The 10,896-nt window shown below is 40.9% G+C and overlaps 1 protein-coding gene across 2 annotated transcripts in view; it reads left to right on the top strand.

Moving 5' to 3' along the window:
* The first annotated feature begins 287 nt into the window (after positions 1-287).
* Positions 288-10,896, top strand: part of myh9 (myosin, heavy chain 9, non-muscle) — a 45,696-nt gene continuing 35,087 nt past the window's right edge. The window contains exon 1 of one of the 2 annotated variants that reach the window (XM_031901058.1): positions 288-463. The gene's annotated coding sequence lies outside the window, so the exon portion shown is untranslated. The remainder of the gene's footprint in view (positions 464-10,896) is intronic. The other variant, XM_031901059.1, reaches the window with a different exon arrangement.

Below are 10,896 nucleotides of genomic sequence, written 5' to 3'. Positions count from 1 at the left end.
GAACGAAATATCTCTGACCTAATGTGGAACCTTCTAACTCCAGGCTGTGATGGCGCAACACATCCTTGCACTCATCAAGCAGCCGGCTACTTTAGCCCTGGCACTGAGGTACTTTCCGGTCCAACTAACAGTGCATTTCACCCCGCCACACTGTCACAGTTCCTGAACCTCATTGGTCAGATCGGACAAGCGCGCAAATCCTTCAGTCACTCAAGGACTATATGGGGCCGCTGATTGGATAAAGGGCGTTTCCCTTTCCGCGCCTCTTGTTTGAGGCTCCTCCTAGCAGGGTGGGTGTGAGCTGACGGGCACCACCCTGGTTCAAACCTTCGCCGCCGGCCGGTGTTAGTTGGGTAGCCGGCTCGCTGGGAGGTGGCTGCGTTTTCTTACTCTACTCAACTACCGCTCCCTTGTCGATAACTGAGCTGTCGCTGTATCCAGTGCCCAGGTGCCTTATATTCAGGTAGGTTTTCCGTGGCGCCTGTGTCTGGTATTAACCCTAATGCCTCCGGAGATTTTTTTGCCGACTCACTTCGTGTGAGACTTTTGGTCTGTTTGTAACTTTGGCCGCCGCATCCTGTCTCGGCACTACAACTCCTATCCTCAGGCCAGCATACCAGAGCTTGGGGCTTGTGGGAAATGTAGTTCTACAGTATTGGAAGTAACTAAAGTTTCTTTCGCCTGTGCTAATGCCGAGAGTTGGTGAGCTGTGGTTTTACCTAACGCTGAGGTGTCCTGCATGAGGGAGTGCTGGCCGAATCCAATTGGCTCCCTGTGGGCTCTGACAGTAATGTCTGTAATCCGTCCGTTCTATTTGTTACATTGTTTCTTTGAGACACTGGGGAGTTTTCATTGGATGGAAGGACAAGACATTATATGTGAGGCTGTGCCCTGACTAACTACCAAGTAAGCCCAGCAAAAGCTCAGACTCACTGATTTCACTCAGGTAAGCTACACGGTTTGCGACAAAGCCGCATGAGTCTGCAGATTTGTTTTGCTAGGGAGGAACTGTACCCACGAGTTCTCACAATAAAGAAAATAATGAGCTTTTTCTGAAGTATTTCCATTATGCAGCCCCCCTGCAACACACGCAATACTGTGGCATGGCTCTGAGGTGTGTGTTTTGGGAGGGGCAAGAGCCATTTATGATAAATTATAAAGTATTCCCCTCAAAAGTTTTCTTTCCTAGTTGTGTGCATTGCTTTTAACAACTGCCCAGTGTTTGATTACAGGACACCCAACCTCTAGCCCACATGTGTCAAACACAAGGCCCGCGGGCCCAATCCAGCCCACCTAGCTCCTTTATGTGCCCAGTGGTGACTGTGCCTGAATGTGCAGCACCAATCGCCTGGCAGCGCCGCTCCGGTCCCAGTGGTGCATGGTCGGCCGGCGACTTGGCCTGTGTTTTAGATTTCGCCCCCTTATGTGCTTGAGTTTGACCCCCTGCTCTAGCCTTTTGTCTGCTGAACTATAACTTCCAGAAACTCTGCCAGTGGGCCGTAGGTGAGAGGCTGGACTTCTCTGTTGTGGCGGGGAATATTTGTTAGTGTCTGTGTGTCGGCCCAAAGCTAAATCATTGTAAGACGCACACAAACTTTATTTTATATTGTTTTTTATTGTGTGTGGAGATGCTGGGGTAAATAACATGATTGCATGCGGGTTTATTAGTTTGCCAGCTCTTTGCCAGTCAAACCTTGATTAACCTTGGTTTTCTAAAATAACTGAAATACAGAATAACAAATGAAAATACATCCTAATAAGCAACTGGCTGCTTGTTTAGAACAGGCTAAACCCACAAACCTTTTCAGGTGCCAATGCTAAAAATCTTGACCATTTTGCAAATGAGTTTTCCAGTCAGTACATGGTTGTTTGTACGTAGCAGCTTATTGCATTACGTTGGCTTTCTGCCCTTGATTTTTTATCTTAAGGTCGACTGCGATCAGGATGTCAATTCACATAGCATAAAGTTTATCCTGTGACGAACGCTTAGTGTGAAGTTTCTGCCTGCCCACTTTCTTATTATGAACTTGTGTGTGTGAGTGAAGCATTACATTGTTAGAAGTCTGCAGCAGGATAACCACAAACGTACCGTATATTTGATGTTTAATGCATGCTGTTTTCAAAGTTTAGTATTTGTGACATTTGGTCTAGTTTTTGGGGCTTGTTCCTGCAGTCTCTGGCTTTAGGTTGTAAAAGTGTGTGATAAGTAATCTACTTGCAGTGGAGTCAACCAAGATTTCTGTGTTGGGATTAAACGGAGATTTAGTGACATGGCTTCTACAATGAGTCTGTTCTGCAGGGCTTGGTTTCCGCCCTCCTCGCTTCACTTCCTCACTAGCTCTGTGGTTGTGCCTCTTTCAACCCCTCCTCCTCTTCACTGTAGTTCTCAGAAGAACACTTAAGACAATACACTTGTTTTATGCTGCCTTTGTACATCTTTGTACTCCATTTTAATATTTGATCTTGATGACTACTGATGTTGTTCAAGTATAGCAGTAGAATAACTTATTACACTGTTAATAAGGTGTTAGTTTGAAATTAGTAGTCTGATTTTTCCCTTGGTAAGCCTAATTGCAAAGTTCATTTCAATGTTTGGCTTCAGTTCACTACTGTTTGGAGTTTATTGGTTCCATTATGCTGCAAGTTCTCTCCACCCCATATCAAATAATTAATAAAGTTGCACTTTTAGCTCTACCTTCCTTATCTGCTCTTCGTTACTTCCGCTGAGCTGCCACACCTAGTCTGTAAGTGGGGAAAGTACATACTGACACAGGCGTACATCCAGAAGAACATGATTCTGCAAACCTGTGTGCAGACTTGGTTGTTTATCTTAAAAACAAAACAAAAAAAACTGTCCAAATTGTAAAGAACCGCGCCCAGTGAACTTATAAAAATGCATCGATTTGTTAAAAAGCAGTGCTTAATTGTTGACAAGAACTTTCAAAGGAGGGCGAGTATATGGGCTGGGTGAAGACAAAAGAAAAGGAATGTATAGTTAGAAATACCCAGTCAAGATAAAGTTTCAGCAATAATGCATAAAGCACAATTGAGCTAACCAGAAGGGAAGAGGTTTGCATGTTTCAGGAAAACGTAAGTGTGGACAAAGCTTGTCTACAGTGGTTTCTGCATCAATGGTATCAGATGAGGGTTTTTTCCCCTATGCCTAGCCTGTACTGGTGAATAGTAAATGTATTTTCTTTAATGTTTGAAGTTTTTGAGAATAAACATTGTAACTTTCTACAGATGCATATGTTTTATGGCTGGTGTTGTGCAATCTGTATTTGCAAGTGTTGCATCTATAACTATTCTAGAAGTATGATTTATTAGCAGATTCAGTCCTGTGCTACATTTGGTACATCTTATGTGCTCTCCTGGATGGGCCTTGAGTTTATTGCACACATGTCAAAACAACTGTGCTTTTTAAATGAAAGAAAAACCATATGGTTATTGTCACCGACTTCATAATTTTGATCGGACGCTGTTGGACGTTGCAAGATCTGCATTTAGGGCTAAATCATCAGGTGGAGGTACAATCCATATTGTTTCTACCTCCATATCTGACAATTCAGCCCTGAACATCAATGGAGGGAATAAACTATCTTTCAGGAAAGATATTTATTTGTATGTGTGGACACCTTTAGGTTGACCTGAATCTTTAGGCCAGAAGTGTAAGTATTTGCCCTTATGCATAAATAATGGCAATCTCATCAGAATAAGAGTCTGAAGAATCCAAACATCTGCATTTGTTCAGTATTCACTTCTAGAGCATTTCCCATACATTATACTTGTAGGAACTGCCCATTGGCTCCAAAGTGTGTGTGTGTTGAAGCTTGTCCTTGGGAAGAGCTGAGCAATACAAATACCTGGTGCGATAATGGTAACAGTCTATTAGTCTGCTCTTTATCACCACCAACATTCTTTGTTTGTATAAAAAAAATCTTGCACAGCCAGCCAGCACATAGCTTTAACGTTATGAGAAGAACGTAGAATTATTAAAGATGCAATCAACCCTTGTTATACAGGATTACACTCTTGCAATAACATAGTTGTTATAAATTATATTCCAGTTACTTGAATAGAATACTTTGGCTACAGATTTGTTATTTTGTTCTAGACATCTGTTACCAGTATCCATAAAATAAGAGCATTATACCCAGTCTTTGTCATTTCTTTGAAAGTTACACCATTACTTCCAGATGCTAGTCAAATCCCAGAAGTTAGCCTGCCACAACTCCCTAAATTTTATATTGATCATTTTCCCATTTGGAACAATGCTTCCAATTTTTTACCGCTATATTTAAAGAGCTATATTTTGTGCAGCACATTTATCGATATAATACATAGCTTGGATTCAAATGTTATTGATTTGGAGCATCTATCGATAAACACTTAGTGCTTTATGGGAAATGGCAACACATGCAAAGGGTTGTTTTTGTTTTTTGACAACTTCAACCTGATGGAAAGCAAAAGTCCTGGTGATTGTTGCAGCATATATGTAAAGCCTTATGTCTGCAGCCACATAAGGCCCAATGTTTAAAAAGGAACATTGGCATAAAAACAAGTGAAATGTATGTGCATACATTTAAGGGGAATGTTGGGCTCAAAACTGGGGAACTATTGTGAAAACGTAATATGATTGAGAATATGAGTCCGGGTACAGGCACAAGCAAAAGGTTTTTTGAGCATAGGGGTGGATTCTCAGCCTGCATTTATCCACACACACCAAGAATCCACCCTATGTGGCACTGGCCTAAGGCCCTATTGCATACACACACTTTAGTAAATGTTATCAGAACCCAATAAATGTCCTTGTATGTTTTTGGAGTGTAGGAAGAAAATACAAGCACAGGAAGATGATAAAATGTCCTGGCTGGAATTGATGCTCCAGTGCCTTTTTTTTAAAAACATTTTTTTTTTTTAATAGCCCATCCCACAGCTCCCCTCCTCAACCACATTTTGGACCTATCCCAGACTCTGCTTTTGGATATAATATGGAATTAATTTATAAAGGAGAATAAATTATATGTGAGGGTTAAACTGCCTTGTGTAGCAGTGTCACACTTTCACCAAGAGTTCTGGGAAAGTTCTTATAGAATGTTCAGTTGGGAACAACTGTGTGCATCGTTATTCTAAACAACCTTTTTGGACGAGCAGAAAACTGGGAGAGTACTGTTGCTACAGGGAAGCTTTATGCTCCCTGTAGCAATAGTACTAAAGCAAAATGTTTGCAGCAAATTCTCCCCATATTTACTAAAATGTTAAGCTTAAAGGACAATGAAAGTTTAATATAAATTAAAAGTAAGTCTAAAGGCATTCTTTTTAAGTACTTACTGCATATCTAAATTCCCAGATCCCTGCTTGCTTCTCTGAGATATGGTGCTGGCAGCCTACAGCAGTGTGAAGCCTACAGTGACATCACTGAAATCTCTCTCCCCTTCCTGTAGGTGCCAGCGGCAGCCTTCCTATTCTCTGAGCATGTGTGTAACTTGATCCTGTCTCCTGTTCTGAGCTACACATGCCCACCAGCCAATCAGAAGCGGGTCTGGCAGAGGGGGGGAGGGAATGAAACACATGTGCAGTATGAAGCAAGGAGGGAAAGGAAGGGAGAATACCTTTTTAGAGATGGCTGCCTGTTCTAGAAAATGTGAAGCAAGTGTGGCTGAGTAAATATTTGATTAGGTGAGCCAAAAGTGTGGCGTTTTTACTAAACAATAGGAGGACTATTGGGCAGTATGCTTTTTACATTTTGACTTGCATTCTCCTTTAAAATTGACACTGTGCAGTAATCAGTTAAAACACTTTGAGTTTAAGTGTCTTTTTCTTGTTAGTTTAATGTTTCATCTGATGCACCCCAGTTTAAAAAGCAATGCCATATTCCATAGAACTTACAGACATGCACATTCTTCCCTGTAGCAGTGGTTCTTACAGTTTAATCTTCCTGTCAAATACACAAACTATGGCCAATATTATCAGAAGTAATTCTACTTCCTGTGTGTTTTTCTTGGAGCGCTGGAGGAAACCCACAAAGACACTGTGAGATTAAATGCAAAGATAACTTAAAGAAAAATTAAGTTTGAGAATAACCCTAATCTAACCTTCCAAACTTCCTGCTGGAGACTCCCCAAAAGCAGCTATTACTTTTACTGTCTTAAAGCTGTAATGCAGCAATGTACTGTGGTTGGTGTCATCAGTCATAGTAATGGTGTGCACCAAACATTTTAAGGTAAAGCAGGCTTCACCTGTGCATCCTTCAGACTCGTACATGAAGAAAACAGTCAAAGTTTCTATGTTACTGCGTATGCACAAGTTTACGTCTTTGCTGAGGAGACTTGGGAAAACTAATATTGTGCCACCATGTAACTTATAAGTTTCCCCTAAGCCAGTTCTGTCCAACTGGCGACCTGCAACCCCCCTCTATGTGGCCTCCCACCTGTCTGGCTGCTTTGATGGCTTACCTTTGTGTAAGATTCAAATGGTATCAGTACTGAGATTAACTGGCCCCCTGCATTGCTCACACCTCAGATTCAGGCTGTAATCCCCCTGTATTGTTTAAACATTTAGGGCTCTGGCACACAGATTAGTCGCCCGCGACAAATCTCCCCAAAATGCCATCCCACCGGCGAAAATGTAAATCGCCGGTGGGATGGCATACGCGGCGGCGCAGTTTCAGTGAAATTGCGGAAGTTGCTTTGAGAGGAAACTTCAGCGATTTCACTGAAATCGCGCCACCGCGTATGCCATCCCACCGGCGATTTACATTCTCGCCGGTGGGATGGCATTTTGGGGAGATTAGTCGCCCGCGAACAGGGAGATTTGTCGCGGGCGACTAATCTCCCCGTGTGCCAGAGCCCTTAATCCCCTGTACTGTTCACACCTTTTAGTTTCTGCATTGTTCACCCCCTGCATTGTTCATACCTCAGGCTCAGGCTGTAATCCACCCACATTGTTTACCTGTTCATACCTCAAACAAACTGTAGGAGCAGTGCCAGCATTGTCACTGTATGTATTACCTGCCCTATGCTGCCTATGAGTATGGCACACACAGGCAGGGTAGGGCAGGCAGAGTGTGGCACACACAGGCAGCATAGGGCAGGCAGAGTACTGCCTGTGTGTGCCATACTCTTCCTGCCCTATGCTGTCTGTGTGTGCCATACTTTTCCTGCCCTATGCTGCCTGTGGGAGGTGAACCTGGCAGGGGTTTATTCTGGGAGTGTGTTAGCAGTTGGATATAGCCACTAAATGGTCCCTAAGGTGTGTTGGGGGTAGCTGTGCTATTCACAGGGGAGGAAGAGGCGCATATATATATATATATATATATATTTAAGGGTATGTCTTAATATGACATAATATAATTCTTTCACATTTGAATGAAGGGAGATATCCCTGCAGTGAGCACCAACCATTTGGGTTTTTGCTGCACTACCACCATTAATGTGGGCATGGTCTTAAAAGCTCTTGTGATAACTTGGGTGGTGTTTGAAGTGGGTGTGGCTTAAAAGGAGGAGTGGCCAAAACCGGCTTTCATTAGCAGCCCTCCACTATGTATGCTAGAGAAATTCCAGCCCTATGCACCACAGAAGTTGGACAGCACTGCCCTAGGCTTGATGCATTTTGATCCAATTGTCTGATTGTTGGCCTGCAGGCCTACTGTGATAGCTGCATTCATGTTTTGATGCAGTCCTCCTTCAATGGGGTTTTCAAACTTGCCTGAGAGATCTCCAGATATCTATCAGAGTGACAGTCCCAAGCACTCCATAAACTGGCTGAAAAGCAGGGGCAGGGACAGCCTGTGTGGGCAACTTTTTTTGTGATGGAAAAAAACAAACTTTTTTTTTTTTTTTCACAGTATAGTGACATGAATTTGAGCTTAGATGGTTTTCTTGTGCAAACAAACTTCTTCAATTAAAATTCTGTTTTGGACTAACTCTTTGTAACCATCTTTGTAAGGTTCCCGCTTGAAATAGCAATATATCTGGTAATACCAGAAAACCAAAGGCCTCTGCCCCCAAACTTCTGAAAGATGCATCTTTTCAAAGGTATTCCATTTTAAGCACCACATTCCAAACTGTGGCATTGTCCTTATGCATTTAAAACAGATGAGTAGTATTGCAACTAACCACATGTGACAATTCTATCAGTACTGTGTTGTAACTGTATCAATTCTTTAAATAAGGGGTGGGAAGACAGTACTACTTTTTTGAAGAAATACAGTAATCATATTTTTAACCTTATGGTTTAACGCAGTGGCATATATACCTGCACTACAGAGTATCCCAGATTTTTATTTTCACAAAGGTTTTAAATAGCTGTATTACAGTGGTTTGCTTTAGCAGTATCTTTGCTGAAAACTTGCAAAACCTGTTTCGACAGTCTCCTAAAGGGACAGTAACACCAAAAAATTAAAGTGTATAAAAGTAATTACTATATAATGTAATGCTGCCCTGCACTGGTACAACTGGTGTGTTTTCCTTAGAAAGACTACTATAGTTTATATAATAAAGCTTCTGTGTAGCCATGGGGGCAGCCATTTACAGGAGAAAAGGCACAGGTTACTTAGCATATAACAGATAAATCCCCATTAAATTCTACAAAGCTTATCTGTTATCTCCTATGTGCCTGTGCCTTTTCTCCTTTTTCCCAGCTTCAATGGCTGCCCCCGTGTTGACACAGCAGCTCATTTATATAAACTATAGCAGCGTTTCTGTTGCAAACTTACCAGTTTTACCAGCGCAGGGCAACTGTACATTATATTTTAATTACTTTAAAACACTTTCATTTTTTGGTGTTACTGTTCCTTTAAACCTGACTTTTGTTTAAAGGGGCAGTGTATGGATGTGTTTTTTTAAAAGGAAAAAAAAAAGTGTGTATGTATATATATATATATATATATATATATATATATATATATATATATATATATATATATATATATATATATATATAATATATAAAATATAATAATCATTTAATATAATTCTCTACCTTGCAAGCGTTACATTACCATGTCCTGTTCTTTCTAAGAGTTGATATTTTCCGAAGAATAGCAGGAAGGAGTAGCAGTGGCCTATAGCATGATTTAAAAACAATCTGTAGAGGTATTTAAAGTGGCAGTATACCCCTTTGTTTAACATAAATAAAATAAGTAAGGTTTGTGCGGAGTATACATTTTGCCTATTGTTTTAAGCACAAACCGATCTATGGCACTTATTTCTTGAGCAAGACAGGGCAAACTGAAGCTACTGCATTTTTGGCACAGGCCCTATTTAATTGCATTCATGTTGAAGAAAGGGGTAACTGGCACTTTAGCCAGATGTAACCGTGAGCTACACACCGCCTGTATGCCATCTCCCTTAGGTGATTGAAAAGGGGGAAACTGTCCATCTTAGATATAAAGTTATATTTATCAAGGCAAATAATCACCAAAAGGCAGCTTTATTTAGGTACTTTTATTTGTGCATTAAAGGACACAGGGTATTTAAATCACCACTTAAAGGGAACCTATTAACCAAACCTATAAACCTGCATAATAAGTCATCTTCACGTTAAACATGAGACCCAAATATATTAATATATATTGTCCATACATGTTATAAACTTAAAAATCTCATCTGTCAATCGTACTTTGCCTTTTCCTCCTCTGTCTCAAGACAGAGGCTGAGCAGGCAGTTACTTTCATTTTCCATTTTGCCCTTCCTAGGGGTCACTGCACGGCTCTCATCCCCACACCCCCCCTCACAATCTGTAACTGTATGTCCTATACATGGACATCATGTCCCCAATTTTAGCACATAAACAAGATTAAGCTTGTCTTAAATAAGTAAAACCTAAAAATGCACCAGTCTAAAGGTTCAGCATCTCTATAGCAGTAATAATTTTGTCAGACGTAAGTGAGGCCGGTGCAGAAGCCCGGGATTTAATGTACATCATTTCTATCCTACTTTAGTTAAGTTTTAGTTTTCATTTGATAACAGTTCCCACAAAATGGCACCTCCCTGCTTCCTGTGATTGTGAATTATAAGCCTAAAGGAAACGAGATTTATGCAATTTATATAGTGTAAGTAAATTTTATTTTTTTATGTGATCCCTTACGCAGAAACCCATTTTCCAGAAAGCTCTCTCATCTGGTCTATTTTAAACACATCTAATTTTAAAAAAAATTATTTTTCTCTGTAATAATCAGTACTTTGTACTTAAAGGAGAAGAAAAGGCTAATAAAGAGTTAATCTCAAGCTGCAGGCATACCTTCAGTTATCTCCATAGTGCCCTTAAGTCTTCCCATATTTCACCTGTTCAGATGATCAGAAGCCAAACAGGAATTAAAAACACTGAGCTATGTAAAGAAGATTCCCATAATGCCTCACTCCTGCACAGAGACTAAGACCAGCTCCTGAGTAAGAGCATGCGCAGGGACAGGAAACTGAAGTGCACCTTACTACCAAGCTTGTGCCTGTGTTTGCGTAAGGTAGAGTAGGTCGTGCTCGCATCTAGGGGGAGGGAGAAGATTTGCCTTACGTGGCGCCATGTTGGACTAATTTAAATATCCAACATGGCGGCCGCAATAGGCGAGATATAGTTGTGAGTGCAGGCAATATACAGGCTAAGAAGCTAAAAAAAAGGTAGAGATCAGCTACAGGGACATGAGGTCTTTCTAGTTATGGGGGTCGCACTTTTAACACTTTCCTTCTCCTTTGCTATTTAATGTTTTTTTGCAGACTTAAGGTATAGAGATTTAAAGCTAACAGATCCTATACCTGTAATGATTAAAGTGTCTGGCATGTCTGCAGGTCGCTAGTTGCAGAAATCTCTTATCAAGTACAGGACAAAGTGCATTCAAATATAAATTGAGGAATTTAGAGCAGACATTTTCATGTTCCTACTTGACCAAAACACCCTTCT

This window comes from Xenopus tropicalis, chromosome 4, assembly GCF_000004195.4.
Source record: "Xenopus tropicalis strain Nigerian chromosome 4, UCB_Xtro_10.0, whole genome shotgun sequence".
Lineage (NCBI taxonomy): Eukaryota > Metazoa > Chordata > Amphibia > Anura > Pipidae > Xenopus > Xenopus tropicalis.
The sequence above is the reverse complement of the archived record's forward strand: the minus strand, read 5'-3'. Positions and strand labels throughout refer to the sequence as shown.